At 42.7% G+C, this 24,015-nt stretch overlaps 1 protein-coding gene across 4 annotated transcripts in view; it reads left to right on the forward strand.

The window, feature by feature from the left end:
• Nucleotides 1–24,015, forward strand: part of LOC124015201 (globoside alpha-1,3-N-acetylgalactosaminyltransferase 1-like) — a 49,521-nt gene that overhangs the window by 10,975 nt on the left and 14,531 nt on the right. The gene's annotated exons all lie outside the window — the stretch shown is intronic.

The following is a 24,015-nucleotide window of genomic DNA, read 5'->3' on the forward strand; positions in this document are numbered from 1 at the left end:
GTTACAGCTGGGCCCTGACCAAGGTCTCTGTTACTGGGCCCTGACCAAGGTCTCTGTTACAGCTGGGCCCTGACCAAGGTCTCTGTTACAGGGCCCTGACCAAGGTCTCTGTTACTGGGCCCTGACCAAGGTCTCTGTTACAGCTGGGCCCTGACCAAGGTCTCTGTTATATATATATATATATATATGCCATTTAGCAGACGCTTTTATCCAAAGCGACTTACAGTCATGTGTGCATACATTCTACGTATGGGTGGTTACAGCTGGGCCCTGACCAAGGTCTCTGTTACTGGGCCCTAACAGGTTATTCCCCTAACAGGTTATTCCCCTAACAGGTTATTCCCCTAACAGGTTATTCCCCTAACAGGTTATTCCCCCTAACAGGTTATTCCCCCTAACAGGTTATTCCCCCTAACAGGTTATTCCCCCAACAGGTTATTCCCCTAATAGGTTATTCCCCTAACAGGTTATTCCCCCTAACAGGTTATTCCCCTAACAGGTTATTCCACTAACAGGTTATTCCCCTAACAGGTTATTCCCCTAACAGGTTATTCCCCTAACAGGTTATTCCCCTAACAGGTTATTCCCCTAACAGGTTATTCCCCCTAACAGGTTATTCCCCTAACAGGTTATTCCACTAACAGGTTATTCCCCTAACAGGTTATTCCCCTAACAGGTTATTCCCCTAACAGGTTATTCCCCTAACAGGTTATTCCCCTAACAGGTTATTCCCCTAACAGGTTATTCCCCTAACAGGTTATTCCCCTAACAGGTTATTCCCCTAACAGGTTATTCCCCTAACAGGTTATTCCCCTAATAGGTTATTCCACTAACAGGTTATTCCACTAACAGGTTATTCCCCTAACAGGTTATTCCCCTAACAGGTTATTCCCCTAACAGGTTATTCCCCTAACAGGTTATTCCCCTAACAGGTTATTCCCCTAACAGGTTATTCCCCTAACAGGTTATTCCCCTAATAGGTTATTCCCTAACAGGTTATTCCCCTAACAGGTTATTCCCCTAACAGGTTATTCCCCTAATAGGTTATTCCCCTAACAGGTTATTCCCCTAACAGGTTATTCCCCTAACAGGTTATTCCCCTAATAGGTTATTCCCCTAATAGGTTATTCCCCTAACAGGTTATTCCCCTAACAGGTTATTCCCCTAACAGGTTATTCCCCTAACAGGTTATTCCCTAACAGGTTATTCCCTAACAGGTTATTCCCCCTAACAGGTTATTCCCCCTAACAGGTTATTCCCCTAATAGGTTATTCCCCTAATAGGTTATTCCCCTAACAGGTTATTCTCCTAACAGGTTATTCCCCTAACAGGTTATTCTCCTAACAGGTTATTCCCCTAATAGGTTATTCCCCTAACAGGTTATTCCCCCTAACAGGTTATTCCCCCTAACAGGTTATTCCCCTAATAGGTTATTCCACTAACAGGTTATTCCCCTAACAGGTTATTCCCCTAACAGGTTATTCCCCTAATAGGTTATTCCACTAACAGGTTATTCCCCTAACAGGTTATTCCCCTAACAGGTTATTCCCCTAATAGGTTATTCCCTAACAGGTTATTCCCCTAACAGGTTATTCCCCTAACAGGTTATTCCCCCTAACAGGTTATTCCCCCTAACAGGTTATTCCCCTAACAGGTTATTCCCTAACAGGTTATTCCCCTAACAGGTTATTCCCCTAACAGGTTATTCCCCTAACAGGTTATTCCACTAACAGGTTATTCCCCTAACAGGTTATTCCCCTAACAGGTTATTCCCCTAACAGGTTATTCCCCTAACAGGTTATTCCCCTAACAGGTTATTCCCCTAACAGGTTATTCCCCTAACAGGTTATTCCCCTAACGTAATAAACCTGAGTGCTCAATGACATGTTCTCAAAGGCCAGTATATCCTTCTTTTTTTCATCAGTATGTTTTTACTACATTTTATTTATTTTATTTATCCTTTATTTAACTAGGCAAGTCGGTTAAGAACAAATTCTTATTTACAATGACGGCCTAGGAACAGTGGGTTAACTGGTCTAGGAACAGTGGGTTAACTGGTCTAGGAACAGTGGGTTAACTGCCTGTTCAGGGGCAGAACGACAGATTTGTACCTTGTCAGCTCAGGGATTCGATCAATCAACCTTTATGGATACTAGTCCAACGCTCTAACCACTAGGCTACCTGCCCCCCCCCTACACTCTAACCACTAGGCTACCTGCCCCCCCCCTACACTCTAACCACTAGACTACCTGCCGCCCCTACACTCTAACCACTAGACTACCTACCGCCACCAAAACTCTAACCACTAGGCTACCTGCTGGCCCTACACTCTAACCACTAGGCTACCTACCGCCCTACACTCTAACCACTAGGCTACCTACCCCCTACACTCTAACCACTAGGCTACCTACCCCCTACACTCTAACCACTAGTCTACCTGCCTCCCCTACACTCTAACCACTAGGCTACCTGCCTCCCCTACACTCTAACCACTAGGCTACCTGCCTCCCTACACTCTAACCACTAGGCTACCTAACCCCCCTACACTCTAACCACTAGGCTACCTGCTGCCCCTACACTCTAACCACTAGGCTACCCTGCCGCCCCTACACTCTATCCATTAGGCTACCTGCCCCCCCTACACTCTAACCATTAGGCTACCTGCCACCCTACACTCTAACCACTAGGCTACCTGCCTCCCCTACACTCTAACCACTAGGCTACCTGCCTCCCCTACACTCTAACCACTAGGCTACCTGCCTCCCCTACACTCTAACCACTAGGCTACCTAACCCCCCTACACTCTAACCACTAGGCTACCTGCCGCCCCTACACTCTAACCACTAGCCTACCTAACCCCCCTACACTCTAACCACTAGTCTACCTGACGCCCCTACACTCTAACCGCTAGGCTACCTGCCTCCCCTACACTCTAACCACTAGGCTACCTGCCTCCCCTACACTCTAACCACTAGGCTACCTGCCTCCCCTACACTCTAACCACTAGGCTACCTGCCTCCCCTACACTCTAACCACTAGGCTACCTGCCTCCCCTACACTCTAACCACTAGGCTACCTAACCCCCCTACACTCTAACCACTAGGCTACCTGCTGCCTCTACACTCTAACCACTAGGCTACCCTGCCGCCCCTACACTCTATCCACTAGGCTACCTGCCCCCCCTACACTCTAACCATTAGGCTACCTGCCACCCTACACTCTAACCACTAGGCTACCTGCCTCCCCTACACTCTAACCACTAGGCTACCTGCCTCCCTACACTCTAACCACTAGGCTACCTGCCTCCCTACACTCTAACCACTAGGCTACCTAACCCCCTACACTCTAACCACTAGGCTACCTAACCCCCTACACTCTAACCACTAGGCTACCTGCCGCCCCTACACTCTAAGCACTAGCCTACCTAACCCCCTACACTCTAACCACTAGTCTACCTGACGCCCCTACACTCTAACCGCTAGGCTACCTGCCTCCCCTACACTCTAACCACTAGGCTACCTGCCTCCCCTACACTCTAACCACTAGGCTACCTGCCTCCCCTACACTCTAACCACTAGGCTACCCTGCCCCCCTACACTCTAACCGCTAGTCTACCTGACGCCCCTACACTCTAACCACTAGACTACCTACCCCCTCTACACTCTAACCACTAGTCTACCTGACGCCCCTACACTCTAACCACTAGGCTAGAAGTCAAAAGACTGCGATTATTATTATTATTATTATTATTATTATTATTATTATTATTATATATATATATTTCAAATAGTATCAGTTGATGTATACTGCTTCAACTGTTGACACGAACAGCACATTGTGACAACTTGCCCCATACTGTCAGCTACGGGGCAAGTTGTCACAAGTCATTTAAGTCATTTAGCAGACGCTCTTATCCAGAGCGACTTACAAATTGGAGTTCAGAGTGTCTTCTATGAGTATGAACTTCATTTTGCAAGGAGAAAAGCAAATATTTAGGCAATACCTTCATCTATTCATCGATAAATGGGTCTTAATAGAGATACCGATGTTGATAAATGTAAGTGACACGTGTGACAATATTCTCCCCTACTGACGACAGATCAGCTCCTAGAGAGATATTCCGCCTACGGCTGCAAATATTTAGGCGGCCTGTTCTAATGCTTACTCAATAAACCCCCCCCCCCATTTCCTGCTCCTGCCTTCCTCCAGTTTCCTCCTCCCCTCCAGTTTCCTCCCGTCCCCCCTCCCGTCCCCCTAGTCCCAGGGTCCTTAGCTTAGTGACAATCTTTGAGGGCACTATGGTGTTGAACGCTGAGCTGTAGTCAATGAACAGCATTCTCACATAGGTGTTCCTTTTGTCCAGGTGGGAAAGGACAGTGTGGAGTGCAAGAGAGATTGCAACATCTGTGGATCTGTTGGGGTAGTTGGACTGGGTCTAGGGCAAGTGTAGTTACATTTTATACAAATACTCTCCCACCTTGTTCCTAACGAGGTCTACCTCGCCCCCCAACAATATTTAATGTATCCTCATTGATTGGAGGGTTTACACTGCATGCTGTCCGCTAGTTGGTCTGGCTTGTAGCCACTGACCGCTAGCCTCAAGCTGGTGTCCAGGTGATCATCTGTTAGAGTGGACTGCTATTTTGACTTGATGATCCTCATGTCTGACTCGCAAAGGTAGGTTGCCCCCCCCCCCCCCAAAAAAAGCTGTCAAACGGCAACTTTTTGGATATTTGTCCTCCACGACAAGGTTCCCCCGATTCGATTTGGAGGTCACTTTTGCCCGAGTCAAAATGTAACTATTGACAGCTTGATTGTCTCCATGTGAAACAATGATGCAATGTTTTGTTGCAATTTTGTCCACATCAACTTCCACACCAAACAGAAAGCACATAAATGTTTCCACAGGACTTATTTAAATGTTTTATTTTTATTTCACCTTTATTTAACCAGGTAGGCTAGTTGAGAACAAGTTCTCATTTACAACTGACCTGCCCAAGATAAAGCGTAGCAGGTTGAACAGACAACACAGAGTTACACATGGAGTAAACAATTAACAAGTCAATAACACAGTAGAAAAAAAGGGGAGTCTATATACATTGTGTGCAAAAGGCATGAGGAGGTAGGCGAATAATTACAATTCTGCAGATTAACACTGGAGTAATAAATGATCAGATGGTCATGTACAGGTAGAGATATTGGTGTGCAAAAGAGCAGAAAAGTAAATAAATAAAAACTGTGGGGATGTGGTAGGTGAAAATGGGTGGGCTATTTACCAATAGACTATGTACAGCTGCAGCGATCGGTTAGCTGCTCAGATAGCTGATGTTTGAAGTTGGTGAGGGAGATAAAAGTCTCCAACTTCAGCGATTTTTGCAATTCGTTCCAGTCACAGGCAGCAGAGTACTGGAATGAAAGGCAGCCGAATGAGGTGTTGGCTTTAGGGATGATCAGTGAGATACACCTGCTGGAGCGCGTGCTACGGGTGGGTGTTGCCATCGTGACCAGTGAACTGAGATAAGGCGGAGCTTTACCTAGCATGGCCTTGTAGATGACCTGGAGTGATAAATGATCAGATAAACGTCGGTCTGGGATAATGTTGTTCACCTGTTCAACATATCGACCACAGTCACAAAGTGCAGGTGCTTTTCCCTGACCTCCGAGCTCTGACATTTTTTTATTGAAAACCCTCATTTCATGTCGCAACAATTTACATTTTTGTTTAAAAACGTATTAATTTCAACAATATATTTTTGTCTTTTCCTTGCAGCTCTAAATTGCGCTCATTCAGCCGAACAGTTACGGCGCCCCCCCCCAAAAAAAAATAAATCTCAATCTAACTTTGTCTTCCAACTGCTCGGATTCAGCATCTTTTGAAACTCCTTGATTTCAAATAACAGATTAAATCTCTCCAGGAATGTACCTCTACTAAGTCACTTTACATCCGTGTGTTGCAAGAGGTCTGTGTGTTCAGCTTCACTGTGTTCCAGTCATGAAGAGGCGCCTCTGCAGACTTCTGGCCCGAGTCGAATTCACGATTTTGAAAGCAATATCCATGACATTTTTCACAGTCAACATTTTATTACACAATGCCCGGTGATGGATCGCTGATAATTGAGGAAGTCTGGAATGTCATCACCTTGATGCGTCCAATAATGGCTGATGCTCCAACTGTGGTTATGGACATAAGCTTGTAAATGGGTAACCGAGTGCTATTAATGAAGTCATTGAATGCCACAAAAAATGTCCTCCCCTCGAGTTTTTCCTTTCAAGGATATGATTGTGAGCAGTTCCTCTTTGGCAGTCATATCATCAAACGCCATTCTGATGAAAATTGCACAACTGAGATCACGTCTGTCGCCTCATCAAATTGAAGTGGAAAAGAACACGCTCTCATTTGTCCTCATTGGGGCGGCAGCGTAGCCTAGTGGTTAGAGCGTTGGACTAGTAACCGGAAGTTCAAACCCCCGAGCTGACAAGGTACAAATCTGTCGTTCTGCCCCTGAACAGGCAGTTAACCCACTGTTCCCAGGCCGTCATTGAAAATAATAATTTGTTCTTAACTGACTTGCCTGGTTAAATAAAGGTAAAAAAAAAAAATTAAATTAAAAATCCATCATGGTTTTATTTCTGGATTTCTTTAATAGTGGAAATGATTTCTTATTTCTTTTTTGAAATCATCAAACAATTATTCTGCTCCTTTTTTGACCATTTCTCCACTCTGGTTTCTTGTGCTTTGCTAGTATGCAACTCATAATGGAGCGTTGGACTAGTAACCGGGAAGGTTGCAAGCTGAGCTGACAAGGTACAACTCTGTCGTTCTGCCCCTGAACAGGCAGTGAACCCACTGTTCCTAGGCCGTCATTGTAAATATGAATTTGTTCTTAACTGACTTGCCTAGTTAAATAAAGGTTAAAAAAAAATAACCCGGAATGATTTTGAGCTGAGCCTTGTAAAGGTACGATTGTTAGGCAGCTAGTTGAGACTTCAACTCATTTTACTTTTAGCTGGAAAGTCACTTCCATAACTCTCGTGAACAGTTCTGAAATGTCTCTCGACATTTTCCCATCTTTAGTAAGAGCTAAATGTTTGAATGGCAGATCAGACACACACGCATTTTTAATATGTCAATTAAAGCAGTTTTATTTAATAGTTTTGTCAGTGCAGGAATATACGAGAAAGACGCTAACCTGTAAACAAACGGTGCTTCAGAACTGTGGATTATTCTTAATCAGACTCCATGGTAACGCTGTGAAAATGTATACACTACCATTGAAACGTTTGGGGTCACGTAGAAATGTGCTTGTTTTTGAAAGAAAAGCACATTAAAACAACCATGAAATTGAAGAGGCGACTCTGGGATGCTGGCCTTCTAGGCAGAGTTGGATTGAAAAAGCCATATCTCTGTCCAGTTGTCTGTGTTCTTTTTCCCATCTTAATCTTTTATTTTTTGGCCAGTCTGAGATATGCCTTTTTCTTTGCAACTCTGCCTAGAAGGCCAGCATCCCGGAGTCGCCTCTTCACTGTTGATGTTGAGACTGGTGTTTTGTGGGTAATATTTAATGAAGTTGCCAGTTGAGGACTTGTGAGGCGTCCTTTCTCAAACTAGACACTCTAATGTACTTGTCCTCTTGCTCAGTTGTGCACCGGGGCCTCCCACTCGTTCTATTCTGGTTAGAGCCAGTTTGCGCTGTTCTGTGACGGGAGTAGTACACAGCGTTGTACAAGATCTTCAATTTCTTGACAATTTCTCTCATGGAATAGCCTTAATTTCTCAGAACAAGAATAGACTGACGAGTTTCAGAAGAAGGTTCTTTGTTTCTGGCCATTTTGAGCCTGTAATCGAACCCACAAATGCTGACGCTCCAGATACTCAACGAGTCTAAAGAAGGCCAGTTTTATTGCTTCTTTAATCCGGACAACAGTTTTCAGCTGTTCTAACATAATTGCAAAAGGGTTTTCTAATAATCAATTAGCCTTTTCAATGGATGAACTTGGATTAGCTAACACAACGTGCCATTGGAACACAGCAGTGTCAGTTGCTGATAATGGGCCTCTGTATGAGTATGTAGATATTCCATTAAACATCAGCTGTTTCCAGCTACAATAGTCATTTACAACATTAACAATGTCTACACTGTATTTATGATCAATTTGATGTTATTTTAATGGACAGAAAAATGAGTTTTTCTGTAAAAAAAAACAAGGACATTTCTAAGTGACGTAAAACTTTTGAACGGTAGTATATCTTTAGAAAACTTTTATGCGGTCTAGAAAGAAGTTTAACCTGTCGACCATGATCGCACCAATGGGTTTCTGGGATAATGGTGTTGAGGTGAGTAATTGTTGTCCTGATATCCAGAAGCTCTTTTCAGTCATAAGAGACGGTGACAGGAGTGTTATGTACAAAATAAGTTAGAAATAACGTGAAAAAACCCCACACTAACAAAATTGGTTAGGAGCCCGAAAAACGGCAGCTATCTCCTCCGGCACCATATCTCTCCAACCTGATGGTCACTCTGACAAGAGTTCCTCTGTGGAGGTGGGAGAACCATCCATAAGGATGATCTCTGCAGCACTCCACAAATCAGGCCTTTATGGTAGAGTGGCCAGACGGAAGCCACTCCTCAGTAAAAGGCACATGACAGCCTGCTGGGCACCTAAAGGACTGACAGCCCACTTGGAATTTGCCAATTGGCACTTATAGGACTCTCAGACCATGAGAAACAAGATTCTCTGGTCTGATGAAACCAAGATTGAACTCTTTGGCCTGAATGCCAAGAGTCCTATCTGGAGGAAACTGATAAATTGCCGAACCTGCCGTAAGGGGTGTGTGTTTGACACTAGCCTTTAGCTCTAGACAAAACAATAGAGCCCGATTAGTGATGTTTTGTTATCAATAAGTTATTGAAGAAATGTTTAATGAGTGAGTTTATTGGATTTTTTTTTTAATTTAATTTTATATCTGTTGTGCATGTATGTATTGATGTCAGAGTATTTCCATGGATTTCAACATATCTTGACTGCAACATATTTAATATTTATATTATTTACAGTTGAAGTCAGAAGTTTACAAACACCGTAGCCAAATATATGAACTGCAAAAGTCTCTGAAGTTGGGAGACTCATATCTCCCTCACCTTCATTCATTCCCTCATCTCCCTCACTAGCTTTAAGCACCAGCTGTCAGAGCAGCTCACAGATCACTGCACCTGTTCATAGCCCATCTGTAAACAGCCCATCTATCTACCTACCTCATCCCCATACAGTATTTATTTATTTATCTTGCTCCTTTGCACCCCAGTATCTCTACTTGCACACTCATCTACTGCAGATCTACCATTCCAGTGTTTAATTGCTATATTAATTACTTTGCCACTATGGCCTATTTATTGCCTTCCTTATCTTACCTCATTTGCACTCACTGTATATAAACCTTTTGTTTTATTTTGTTCTACTGTATTATTGACTGTATGTTTTTGTTTATTCCATGTGTAACTCTGTGTTGTTGTGTGTCGAATTGCTACACTTTATCTTGGCCAGGTCGCAGTTGTAAATGAGAACTTGTTCTCAACTCGCCTACCTGGTTAAATAAAGGTGTTCTCAACTAGCCTACCTGGTTAAATAAAGATGTTCTCAACTGGCCTACCTGGTTAAATAAAGGTGTTCTCAACTGGCCTACCTGGTTAAATAAAGGTGAAATAATATTTTAAAAATACATTTAAACTCCGTTTTTTCACAATCCCTGATACTTAATCTTAGTAGAAATTCTCTGTCCTAGCTCTGTTAGGATCACCACTTTATTTTAACAATGTGAAATGTCAGAATAATAGTAGAGTATTTATTTCAGCTTGTATTTCGTTCACAACATTCCCAGTGGGTCAGAAGTTTACATTTTGCCACAACTTTGGAAGTACGCTTGGGGTCATTGTCCATTTTTTCAACAAAGCTTTAACTTCCTGACTGATGTCTTCATATGTTGCTTCAATATATCCACATCAAATCAAATGTATTTATATAGCCCTTCGTACATCAGCTGATATCTCAATAGTGCTGTACAGAAACCCAGCCTAAAACCCCAAACAGCAAACAATGCAGGTGTAAAAGCACGGTGGCTAGGAAAAACTCCCTAGAAAGGCCAAAACCTAGGAAGAAACCTAGAGAGGAACCAGGCTATGTGGGGTGGCCAGTCCTCTTCTGGCTGTGCCGGGTAGAGATTATAACAGAACATGACCAAGATGTTCAAATGTTCAGAAATGACCAGCATGGTCGAATAATAATAATAAGGCAGAACAGTTGAAACTGGAGCAGCAGCACAGTCAGGTGGACTGGGGACAGCAAGGAGCCATCATGTCAGGTAGTCCTGGGGCACGGTCCTAGGGCTCAGGTCCTCCGAGAGAGAGAAAGAAAGAGAGAAGGAGAGAATTAGAGAACGCACACTTAGATTCACACAGGACACCGAATAGGACAGGAGAAGTACTCCAGATATAACAAACTGACCCTAGCCCCCCCGACACAAACTACTGCAGCATAAATACTGGAGGCTGAGACAGGAGGGGTCAGGAGACACTGTGGCCCCATCCGAGGACACCCCCGGACAGGGCCAAACAGGAAGGATATAACCCCACCCACTTTGCCAAAGCACAGCCCCCACACTACTAGAGGGATATCTTCAACCACCAACTTACCATCCTGAGACAAGGCTGAGTATAGCCCACAAAGATCTCCGCAACGGCACAACCCAAGGGGGGGGGGGGGCGCCAACCCAGACAGGCTCACCACAACAGTGAATCAACCCACCCAGGTGACGTACCCCCCCCAGGGACGGCCTGAGAGAGCCCCAGCAAGCCAGTGAGAGGCAGAGAATCCCAGTGGAAAGAGGGGAACCGGCCAGGCAGAGACAGCAAGGGGCGGTTCGTTGCTCCAGAGCCTTTCCGTTCACCTTCCCACTCCCGGGCCAGACTACACTCAATCATATGACCCACTGAAGAGATGAGTCTTCAGTCAAGACTTAAAGGTTGAGACCGAGTCTGCTTCTCTGACACGTCTCTGACATTTCTTTCCTCATGATGCCATCTATTTTGTGAAGTGCACCAGTCTCTCCTGCAGCAAAGCACCCCCACAACATGATGCTGCCACCCCCGTGCTTTACGGTTGGGATGGTGTTCTTTGGCTTGCAAGCCTCCCCCTTTTTCCTCCAAACATAACGATGGTCATTAATGGCCAAACAGTTCTATTTTTGTCTCATCAGACCAAAGGTACGATCTTTGTCCACATGTGCAGTTGCAAACTGTAGTCTGTCTTTTTTATGGTGGTTTTGGAGCAGTGGCTTCTTCCTTGCTGAGCAGCCTTTTAGGTTATGTCGATATAGGACTTGTTTTTTTGCTGTGGATATAGATACTTTTGTACCTGTTTCCTCCAGCATCTTCACAAGGTTTCTGTAACTTTAATGGGTTTAATTTAATTGTAATTAATTTAAGAGTTTAATTAATTGAGCTGTATCTAAATACATTTTCTTTACAGTTATTTACATGTGTAATTGTATTAGAATTTGTGTGTTGGAGATTGAGAGAACTACATACATATTTTGTTGTATTGAATTACGCTTTTGACTGCAAGTTCCAGAATGCCTTGCGACAGGAAGTAGAGAGAGAACGCGCCAGTTATGTGGATCATCCTGATTTTTCGCTTGCAACTTACTTTCATAGTTCTGTAGAATCTAAAGTTGTTAAATGTAACGTGAACAAGTATTATTACTAAAAGAAGCTTTCAAACTCGACGTCCCACGTCATTACTTTGAAGATAGTTATTCTATACAAGGTCCTTTGCTGTTGTTCCGGGACTGACTTTTTGCACTTTTCTCTCCAAAGTACGTTCATCTCTAGGAGACAGAACCCATCTCCTTCCTGAGCGGTATGATGGCTGCGTGGTCCCATGGTGTTTATACTTGCGTACTATTGTTTGTACAGATGAACGTGGTACCTTCAGGCGTTTGGAAATTGCTCCCAAGGATGAACCAGACTTGTGGAGGTCTACAATTTTTTTTCTGAGGTCTTGGCTGATTTCTTTTGATTTTCCCATGATGTCAAGCAAAGAGGCACTGAGTTTGAAGGTAGGCCTTGAAATACATCCGCAGGCACACCTCCAATTGACTCAAATGATGTCAATTAGAAGCTTCTAAAGCCATGACATAATTTTCTGGAATTTTCCAAGCTGTTTAAAGGCACAGTCAACTTAGTGTATGTAAACGTCCGACCCACTGGAATTGTGATACAGTGAAATAATCTGTCTGTAAACAAATCAAATCAAATCAAATGTTATTTGTCACATACACATGGTTAGCAGATGTTAAATGCGAGTGTAGCGAAATGCTTGTGCTTCTAGTTCCGACAATGCAGTGATAACCAACAAGTAATCTAACTAACAATTCCAAAACTACTGTCTTATACACAGTGTAAGGGGATAAGGAACATGTACATAAGGATATATGAATGAGTGATGGTACAGAGCAGCATACAGTAGATGGTATCGAGTACAGTATATACATATGAGATGAGTGTGTAGACAAAGTAAACAAAGTGGCATAGTTAAAGTGGCTAGTGATACATGTATTACATAAGGATGCAGTCGATGATGTAGAGTACAGTATATACATATGCATATGAGATGAATAATGTAGGTTAAGTAACATTATATAAGGTAGCATTGTTTAAAGTGGCTAGTGATATATTTACATCATTTCCCATCAATTCCCATTATTAAAATGGCTGGAGTTGAGTCGAACAGATGGCGATGTCATGCACAAAGTAGATGTCCTAACCGACTTGCCAAAACTATAGTTTGTTAAACAAGAAATGTATGGAGTGTATGTAAACTAGTTTAAATAACCCCAACCTGAGTGTCTGTAAACTAGTTTTAATGACTCCAACCTGAGTGGATGTAAACTAGTTTTAATGACTCCAACCTGAGTGGATGTAAACTAGTTTTAATGACTCCAACCTGAGTGGATGTAAACTAGTTTTAATGACTCCAACCTGAGTGTATGTAAACTAGTTTTAATGACTCCAACCTAAGTGTATGTAAACTAGTTTTAATGACTCCAACCTAAGTGTATGTAAACTAGTTTTAATGACTCCAACCTGAGTGTATGTAAACTAGTTTTAATGACTCCAACCTAAGTGTATGTAAACTAGTTTTAATGACTCCAACCTAAGTGTATGTAAACTAGTTTTAATGACTCCAACCTCAGTGTATGTAAACTAGTTTTAATGACTCCAACCTGAGTGGATGTAAACTAGTTTTAATGACTCCAACCTAAGTGGATGTAAACTAGTTTTAATGACTCCAACCTAAGTGGATGTAAACTAGTTTTAATGACTCCAACCTAAGTGGATGTAAACTAGTTTTAATGACTCCAACCTAAGTGGATGTAAACTAGTTTTAATGACTCCAACCTAAGTGGATGTAAACTAGTTTTAATGACTCCAACCTGAGTGTATGTAAACTAGTTTTAATGACTCTAACCTAAGTGGATGTAAACTAGTTTTAATGACTCCAACCTGAGTGGGATGTAAACTAGTTTTAATGACTCCAACCTGAGTGGATGTAAACTTCAGACTTCAACTGTAAATAATTGTGGTCCTTCTGTAGCTCAGTTGGTAGAGCATGGCGCTCCAACGCCAGGGTAGTAAACTAGATTCCTGAGACCACCCAACCTGAGTGTAGTAAATGTTTTATGCACACATGACTGTAAACTAGTTTTTGGATCCAAAGCGTCTGTAAACTGGCATTTATTATTATTAATTGTATTTATTTAAGAAATATGACAAAATTGTCATTTCTGTGTCCCGAACACAGTTATTTCTGTATCACGAACACAGTTATTTCTGTATCACGAGCACAGTTATTTCTGTATAACGAGCACAGTCATTTCTGTATCCCGAACACAGTCATTTCTGTATCACGAACACAGTCATTTCTGTATCACGAACACAGTTATTTCTGTATCAAAAACACAGTCATTTCTGTATCAAAAACACAGTCATTTCTGTATCACGAACACAGTTACAGGTTTTATATTATATGGCTTGTTTGGCCGGATGCGATGAGTTGTGCTTTTAAATGCTTTTATAAAATTGTTACCAACATCTTAAAAATAACAATGAATGACATATTTTCATTAAAATTGTATTTTGATAATTAAATTAATAAAAGGTCATTCTTCCACCAAAAGATATAGGACTCTAAAATAGAGTTCTTTTGGTTGTTGCTACAGTCGTTCATTTAATTTTGCAAAGCTTCTGGTCGTCTGTTTTTTAAATAAATAGGTGACTTTGCAGGCTGGATAACAGTCTTGTCACTTGCTAGCTAACTTCAGTTAACTCACGTCAAACATTGAACCTTGAATGACTAACTGCATTTTTGTTTGTTAGAGTTTTTTTTTCCCCTATTGGCATTTCCTTGGATATGTCCTTGATAATGACGTTGAAGAGTGTGCGTTTTTTTCCTGGCTTAGAAAAAGTTGCCTAGGCACCATTCACTCTATGTATGGTACAGAGATCAAAATTCGAAACTGAAACCTTTTTTTCAGAGGTTGGACACAGTCATTTCTTCACAGCACAGTTATTTCCAAACATTAGGAAGTCATTTCTGCCCTCAGAACATCCTCAATTCGTTGGGGCAAGGTCTCTACAAGATGTCGAAAGCCATGGGCTACTAACAGCTTACTACTCAACAAACACTTAGTATTCATTTCTTAGCTACAGTATACATATCTATAGTTATGCAGTGTAACATCTTTTATAAAAGTATACACATCTATAAATATATACAGTATACACATATCTATATTACAGTATAAAATATGTATTTTATAATTAAATTAATAAAAGGTCATTCTTATAAAAGTATAGGACTCTATAATATAGAGTATCATCTATATATATATACAGTATACACATTTAATTTTACAGTATACACATCTATTTTTAAATAAGTATACACATCTATAACAGTCTTGTATACACATCTATAGTTAACTACAGTAAACATTGAATTGAATGACAGTAACACATTTATGTTTGTTACAGCTTTTATCCACTTTTGGCATTTATATATGTCAGTATACAGAATCTATACATGACTGTACAGTATAAAACATCTAAATGGCATATATTATTATTATTATTATTATTATAATCGTTGAAGAGTATATTTTTTTACACATCTATAGAAACAGTAGGCACATTCATCTATGTATATACAGTATACACATCTATAATAAACTTTTTTACACATCTATTATATACAGTATACACATCTATATATATATAATATATACCCCCTTGCCCTCAGAACATATCACACATGGGGCTATATAGGTCTCTATAGATATCGAAAGCCATATACTAACAGCTTACTATACAAACATCTATATTCATATAGCTACAGTATACACATCTATATATATATACAGTATACACATCTATATATATATATATACAGTATACACATCTATATATATATATATACAGTATACACATCTATATATATATATATACAGTATACACATCTATATATATATATATACAGTATACACATCTATATATATATACAGTATACACATCTATCTATATACAGTATACACATCTATCTATATATACAGTATACACATATATATATATACAGTATACACACATCTATATATATATATACAGTATACACATATCTATATATACAGTATACACATATATATATATACAGTATACACATCTATATATATATACAGTATACACATCTATATATATATATATACAGTATACACATCTATATATATATATACAGTATACACATCTATATATATATATATACAGTATACACATCTATATATACACAGTATATATATCTCCCTGGCATATTACTTAATTTATGCAGCAGCAGTCAATACATTTCTGGACTCCCCTTGTTGTGCTGTGCTCACTTGAACATGAAGGTGGCACGGCGGACCTTCTTGGGAAAATGTTGTCATCAAAGTATTGCATTCTCTTCTCTGGACGTATGGTGCTTTCAAGACAGCTGTGATCTCTGGGGGGGGGGGGCGAGGTCGAATCATGATGACATCCGAGATCTTCAGTTCGCAGCTCTAGAAAGAGGCCCGAGTTCCTGACTTGGAATTCTGAGTTGAATGACTGTTCAAAATGTAGATTCCCAGTCTGAGCTAGTATTTGTTTTCTTCTGAATTTCCAGTTTTGATCTCACAGAAGTATAGATTTTCCAGTTGTTTTGAACTCCGCAGAAGTCACGCTGGAATGACAGCATGGCCAATGTGTTCATCCTTTTCTAGTGTTGCATGTGAATGTTTATCCTTTTAAAATGGGGAAAGAGACCCTTAAACCCAGACTTGGACCACACACCCTCTCCACTGAATAGAAGGCGATTGCTTTGAATAGAAGGCTTTGAAATGCTTGCAGTTCGTCACCGATTCCTTTACAAACCTTGTTGAATTTGCGATTTCCAACTTGTTGTGTAATGTTTATGCCCGATGGCCGATGAGCACCGATACGTTTTTATCTATAGTTTCTCTTCATAAGGGTTGAAAAGTCAGTAGATTTGTTTAATTTATTCATGACGATGACTGCTTGTCTAGCTAAGATATTGATCAGTCCAATCGAAGATACTGTGGATATAACGTGATGCGACGTCATTTTATCTGTGGCCAATGACCTTGAGCCTTCTTGGATGGGCACTTCTAATGTAACTCTATGACATCACCCAAGGGGCTTGAAATTATCTTAGCTCTACCCGTGGATTTTGTGGTGACATAGTGTCCCCATGAGTGACAGAACACTGAGTTGAAAAAAACAAAAAAACAAAACAATGTCAAAATAAAACATAACAAAAAGTTTGAGGGGGCCGTGTTTTTACAGCTAATGCCGGTTTGCCTGAGGCTGATGCCGTGCAGGTGTTTGTACACATGTATATACACACACACTCTCAAATGCACACATGTACTCATACATGGGGACACGCACAGGTAAATAATGCCATACAGGCACTCAAACGTATTCAGCTGTTAAGATTTTTTTGTTGCTGTTCTTGATGTCTGTTTAGTTAATGAAGAGACAATTTATGCATATTTTTTGTTGTTGTCATAAAATTAATTTAACTGGATAACTTTATGGGTGTTGTGACCTGAGTATGAAATCGTAATTCGTGTTTAATGTTTTACGGACTCCTGAGAAAAACACCAAACCAGGCTGTCGTCTTGTGAAACAGTGGATGTAAGGAATCTAGCTAGCTGAAGCATTTACAGCCAATTGAATGTACAATTTTGTAAGCTTGCTGGTATTTGCCATGCAATGCAGCTGAAGTAGCGTAGCAAGCTAACTATTTTCTTGATTATTGTGCAGTGGAGAATACAAATACCCATATGTGGATGTGTAGCTAGCTATCTAGCTGACCCAAACGTTTGTTTGGTATCAATATTAGTTCAGAACCGAGTTATGGGACATCACCCAGACACACACACACGGGACATCATCCAGACACACACACACGGGACATCATCCAGACACACACACACGGGACATCATCCAGACACACACACACGGGACATCATCCAGACACACACACACGGGACATCATCCAGACACACACACACACGGGACATCATCCAGACACACACACATGGGACATCATCCAGACACACACACACGGGACATCATCCAGACACACACACACGGGACATCATCCAGACACACACACACGGGACATCACCCAGACACACACACACACGGGACATCACCCAGACACACACACACGGGACATCACCCAGACACACACACACGGGACATCATCAAGTTAGCTTTCATAGCCGGCTGTATCCACTTCAAAACAGTCTGAATGGCATTAATGAAGCCAATGGATGGAGTAGAATATAATTTAACTTTATTGTGCTAATGATGGAAGTCATGCACATATAGTTATTACCAAGCATGAGATCCCCACATTGTAGCCTGTACATTGAATATATTCACTGATCATGTGCTCTACCTTGGCAAATAAAGGTGCGGTTCAGGTCTTTTTCAGTCGTATCCAATACCAAGAATAGCAAACTCCAGTCTTTGAATGATGCTTTGTCTGCATGTTTGTATTACAATTATACACTTCAACCTTGTTTACCAATCCTGGTCCATGTGAGAGCGAGGTGGGGAGAGAGGTGGGGAGAGAGGTGGGGAGAGAGGTGGGGAGAGAGGTGGGTAGAGAGGTGGGGAGAGAGGTGGGGAGAGAGGTGGGGAGAGAGGTGGGTAGAGAGGTGGGTAGAGAGGTGGGGAGAGAGGTGGGTAGGAGGTGGGGAGAGAGGTGGGAGAGAGGTGGGTAGGGAGAGAGGTGGGGAGAGAGGTGGGGAGAGAGGTGGGGAGAGAGTGTAATAGGGAGAGAGGTGGGGAGAGAGTGTAATAGGGAGAGAGGTGGGGAGAGAGTGTAATAGGGAGAGAGGTGGGGAGAGAGTGTAATAGGGAGAGAGTGTAATAGGGAGAGAGTGTAATAGGGTAAAAGAGAGTGTAATAGGGAGAGAGGTGGGGGAGAGGTGGGGAGAGAGGAGGGGGAGAGGTGGGAGAGTGTGTAAAAGACAAGAGGTGGGGGGAGGAGAGAGAGAGGGGGAGAGAGGCGGGAGAGTGTAAAAGACAGAAAGAGGTGTAATATGGAGAGAGGTGGGGGGAGAGGAGGGGAGAGAGGTGTGGAGAGTGTAAAAGACAGAAAGAGGTGTAATATGGAGAGAGGTGGGGGAGAGGAGGGGAGAGAGGTGTGGAGAGTGTAATAGGGAGAGGTGGGGAGAGGTGTGAGAGGTATGGGAGAGAGGAGGGGAGAGAGGTGGGAGAGTGTAAAAGACAGAAAGAGGAGGGGAGAGAGGGGGAGAGAGAGGGAGAGGGAGGGAGAGAGGTGGGAGAGAGGAGGGGAGAGAGGTGGGAGAGTGTAAAAGAGAGAAAGAGGAGGGGAGAGAGGAGGGGAGAGAGGTGGGGAGAGAGGTGGGAGAGTGTAAAAGACAGAAAGAGGAGGGGAGAGAGGAGGGGAGAGAGGAGGGGAGAGAGGAGGGGAGAGAGGAGGGGAGAGTGGTGGGAGAGTGTAAAAGACAGAAAGAGGTGGGGAGAGAGGTAGGAGAGAGGAGGGAGAGTGTAAAACACAGAAAGAGATGGGGAGAGTGTAAAAGGGAGAGAGTTGGGAGAGTGTAATAGGGAGAGAGGTGGGGCGAGAGCCATCATCTGGTCGTCGTCCAGACTGGAAGATCTGGGCAGTAACTTAGGCAGATGTTAACAATGCACTCATGACATATATATAATTACATTCATTCCCCAATGAGCGGCGTTGTGGCACTAAGTGATGGTTGTATGGGGACTTTATGTTTATGTCTCTATCACTTCCTAAAAATGACATCCTGGCAGCGTAGCCTAGTGGTTAGAGCGTTGGACTAGTCACCGGAAGGTTGCGAGTTCAAACCCCCGAGCTGACAAGGTACAAATCTGTCGTTCTGCCCCTGAGCAGGCAGTTAACCCACTGTTCCCAGGCCGTCATTGAAAATAAGAATGTGTTCTTAACTGACTTGCCTGGTTAAATAAAAGGTAAAATGAAAATTGAAAAATGTCTGGGGTTGTCTGACTTGGTGTGCTGTTTAGGCACTATCCTAAGTTGATAACTATATGATAAGTTTACAGCTGTAAGGCACTCATTTTGGGCAGTCTACAGGGATGACCTATGGACTTCTGGGAAGACAACTGGTGAGTGCTGTAGAGTCAAAGGCCTAGAAGTAAATGTTCAACTTTATTTACTAAGGCTGGTATTTTGCTTGGACCCTTAAGTGATCCTAGCATAAATCCTAATTGGATGTTCCGTTGTGCAGGTGTGTTTATGCTTACACAAGCGCGCATGTCAAGGGAAGAAAACCATCCTGGCAGACTACAACTTGTTCAGAATGAGTCTGACGTAGTCAGGTAATTTTCATGTCAATGCCTGGAGGTCAGTCAGAATTGGTGTCGAGGGAGTCTGTAGTAGTTTTTACTACAAGTCACTATGTCTTCCACTAATGTAGTGGTGATAGCTATGAAATAGATGTCATACCTATGTTATCCACGGAGGAGCTAATCTCACGCCGGAAGTACTCTAAGTATTGGACCAGTCGTACGTTGTGTGATCGTGGTTAATGATTCTAATAATTTTCCTCCTGAATGGAGGATTCTGTTTATTAGTGACATGCGTGTTAACCATTGGAAAAGTGCACTGGAGATTCCCTTCCACATGTTGCACTCTGAGTGACTCCTATGTTGCTATTGTCAAGGGTAATTTGATTGGTTGCGTCTCTAACCTTCTTACTGATTGTAGCTGGACTGACTGTCACTGGTATTGGTACTGGTGCTCAAAGGGACCAGTTATCCTACCGATTTATTCTGAAATATTATACTACCGGAACACATGATTGGAGCATTTTACTAGTTGTCTTGTAGTTGAACCTGCACATGGCAAGGATTGATTATTATTATTATTATTATTATTGTTGCCATTTGTTTTGGAGGTGGACAAGTCCACTGGACTTCCTTTAAGACCAGTGTGGTACTTCCAGTGTGGTACACCTCAGTGTGGTACACCTCAGTGTGGTACTTCCAGTGTGATACACCTCAGTGTGGTACTTCCAGTGTGGTACACCTCAGTGTGGTACTTCCAGTGTGGTACACCTCAGTGTGGTACTTCCAGTGTGGTACACCTCAGTGTGGTACTTCCAGTGTGGTACACCTCAGTGTGGTACACCTCAGTGTGGTACACCTCAGTGTGGTACTTCCAGTGTGATACACCTCAGTGTGGTACTTCCAGTGTGGTACACCTCAGTGTGGTACTTCCAGTGTGGTACACCTCAGTGTGGTACTTCCAGTGTGGTACACCTCAGTGTGGTACTTCCAGTGTGGTACTTCCAGTGTGGTACACCTCAGTGTGGTACTTCCAGTGTGGTACACCTCAGTGTGGTACTTCCAGTGTGATACACCTCAGTGTGGTACTTCCAGTGTGATACACCTCAGTGTGGTACTTCCAGTGTGGTACACCTCAGTGTGGTACTTCCAGTGTGGTACTTCCAGTGTGGTACTTCCAGTGTGGTACTTCCAGTGTGGTACACCTCAGTGTGGTACTTCCAGTGTGGTACACCTCAGTGTGGTACTTCCAGTGTGGTACACCTCAGTGTGGTACTTCCAGTGTGGTACACCTCAGTGTGGTACTTCCAGTGTGGTACACCTCAGTGTGGTACTTCCAGTGTGGTACACCTCAGTGTGGTACTTCCAGTGTGGTACACCTCAGTGTGGTACTTCCAGTGTGGTACACCTCAGTACTATCTTAGATGTGTTCTAATATAATCCCCGTCTAGGGGCCTGTCTGCTCCTCACTGTTCTCAAAGGGGAGTTTACAACTAGATTTGATTTATGCTCTGGCGGCCTCGTACGGTGTTCTCCGTAGTCGCGTTTCTAGTTTCAGCATGACCCTCAATGTGAGAGGCGAGGTAGTCTGAGTGACCCCTCGAAGTGTAGCGTCGCATCGTTCCACTTTTAACCAACGTTTAGCTGGCTTCAAAGCCCTTTTGAGATCATCAAACAATGTTTGAGAGATGAGTGATATTGTCGCACCCGAAACAATTAGCGCATGACAAGTTAAACAGTCCTCCAGCACTGTTTCCAGGTATGGCCGTTTCGATTCGTGGTTCGTGGACATATTCCCCACAAAGTGGAGTGGTCGTTCGCAACGACGTGATGTGCCATTTCTGTACAAGGTGGAAGCAGATTGACTTTTCCGATTTTGAGTGCGTTTGGCTTTAACGAAGCGTTTGACCATTTTTCTTCGCAACCTTTGTATCAGAGTCTATAGATAAAGCCCGGGGGCTTGTTTCTTGATCAAGCGGGCTCTGGATAGGGTCTCGAGTGAGTGAGAGTGGGAGAAATTAGAATTTTAACGCCCTTACTATGGGTGTTAATTCCTGCAGACCTGGTGTCCGGTAATTCCCTGTTTAGTCCTTACTACGGGTGTTAATTCCTGCGGACCTGGTGTCTGGTAATTCCCTGTTTAGTCCTTACTACGGGTGTTAATTCCTGCGGACCTGGTGTCTGGTAATTCCCTGTTTAGTCCTTACTACGGGTGTTAATTCCTGCGGACCTGGTGTCCGGTAATTCCCTGTTTAGTCCTTACTACGGGTGTTAATTCCTGCGGACCTGGTGTCTGGTAATTCCCCGTTTAGTCCTTACTATGGGTGTTAATTCCTGCGGACCTGGTGTCCGGTAATTCCCCGTCTAGTCCTTACTATGGGTGTTAATTCCTGTGGACCTGGTGTCCGGTAATTCCCCGTCTAGTCCTTACTATGGGTGTTAATTCCTGCGGACCTGGTGTCCGGTAATTCCCCGTCTAGTCCTTACTATGGGTGTTAATTCCTGCGGACCTGGTGTCCGGTAATTCCCCGTCTAGTCATTGTGATTTATCTTTTACCCTTTTCTCAAATGTTTCTCGCTTTAGTTCTTCACGTAGTGGAACGTCTGGAGAACATTGGTCTACGTTTTGATCACCATTCAACCCTTTGTTACCCTTGTGTTCTGACACTTTTTGTGGGTTGGGTGCAGGAACGTAGCGAACAGGTCGATTGTAGTGGTAGTCGATTTGTGTGGGTTGGGTGCAGGAACGTAGTGAACAGGTCGATTGTAGCGGTAGTCGTTTCGTGTGGTTTGGGTGCAGGAACGTAGTGAACAGGTCGATTGTAGCGGTAGTCGTTTCGTGTGGGTTGGGTGCAGAAACGTAGTGAACAGGTTGATTGTAGCGGTAGTCATGTTGATGGAGACGTACTTTACAGTTATTTAGACCGCAGAGGTTATTGGAATCGTGGTTCGTGGTAGAAACTGTTGTTGTGCGTCATCCCTGAACGCTCAAATACCTGATAATGCTCCTCTGACTGGAGTGAGTGCTCCTGGTCAAACTTCAAAACCGAGTGGTCAGGGCTCTTAGCGTTGTGAACTTTTTGATGCCTCAAAAGCTGTGCTTGCAAGCTCTCTGAGTTGTAAGGTAGGCAAGCCAACGTGGGCGGCAGGGCCCAAATAGGTAGGATACATGTTCGACAAGAACATTTGTTTAAAAGGTAACAGGTCTTCCATGCCTCAAATCAAATCAAATCTTATTTGTCACATACACATGGTTAGCAGATGTTGATGCGAGTGTAGCGAAATGCTTGTGCTTCTCGTTCCGACAATGCAGTAATAACCAACAAGTAATCTAGCTAACAATTCCAAAACTACTACCATATAGACACAAGTGTAAGGGGATAAAGAATATGTACATAAAGATATATGAATGAGTGATGGTACAGAGCGGCATAGGCAAGATACAGTAGATGGTATTGAGTACAGTATATACATATGAGATGAGTATGTAAACAAAGTGGCATAGTTAAAGTGGCTAGTGATACATGTATTACATAAAGATGCAGTAGATGATATAGAGTACAGTATATACACATACATATAAGATGAATAATGTAGGGTATGTAAACATTATATAAGGTAGCATTGTTTAAAGTGGCTAGTGATATATTTTACATTTCCCATGCCTGTTTCAGTGAGTAGGCCAGAGTACGCTGAACGAAGCCTATGATGGTAAACTTGTGTTTAGCGTAGTAATTTAGCACGTGTCGCTGTTGTAGACGAATGAAACTTGTCACGTGTCTATTCGACGTTCGCTTCAACAGGTAAACCCTGTCAGAACCCGTAGCGTTCGGTCGGGTTGCCATCCAACGCATACTCTTATGTCAGCTAGGAACGTCTCAGTATCGTTTGGCTGACCTGGAATGGGGTCTAAGGTGGGGAAGGTCTTGATGAGTTTGTCAAGGTATTCCGCGCCAAGCGAGCAGAGAGGGTTGGCTTCATCCTATGGCGAAAGTGGGGCGGAAAGGCCAAGAGGAGAAGCCAAGCCTTGTTGTTGTTGGCCAAGAGGCGCAATATTACTCTG

Source organism: Oncorhynchus gorbuscha, linkage group LG02 (genome assembly GCF_021184085.1).
Source record: "Oncorhynchus gorbuscha isolate QuinsamMale2020 ecotype Even-year linkage group LG02, OgorEven_v1.0, whole genome shotgun sequence".
Taxonomy (NCBI): domain Eukaryota; kingdom Metazoa; phylum Chordata; class Actinopteri; order Salmoniformes; family Salmonidae; genus Oncorhynchus; species Oncorhynchus gorbuscha.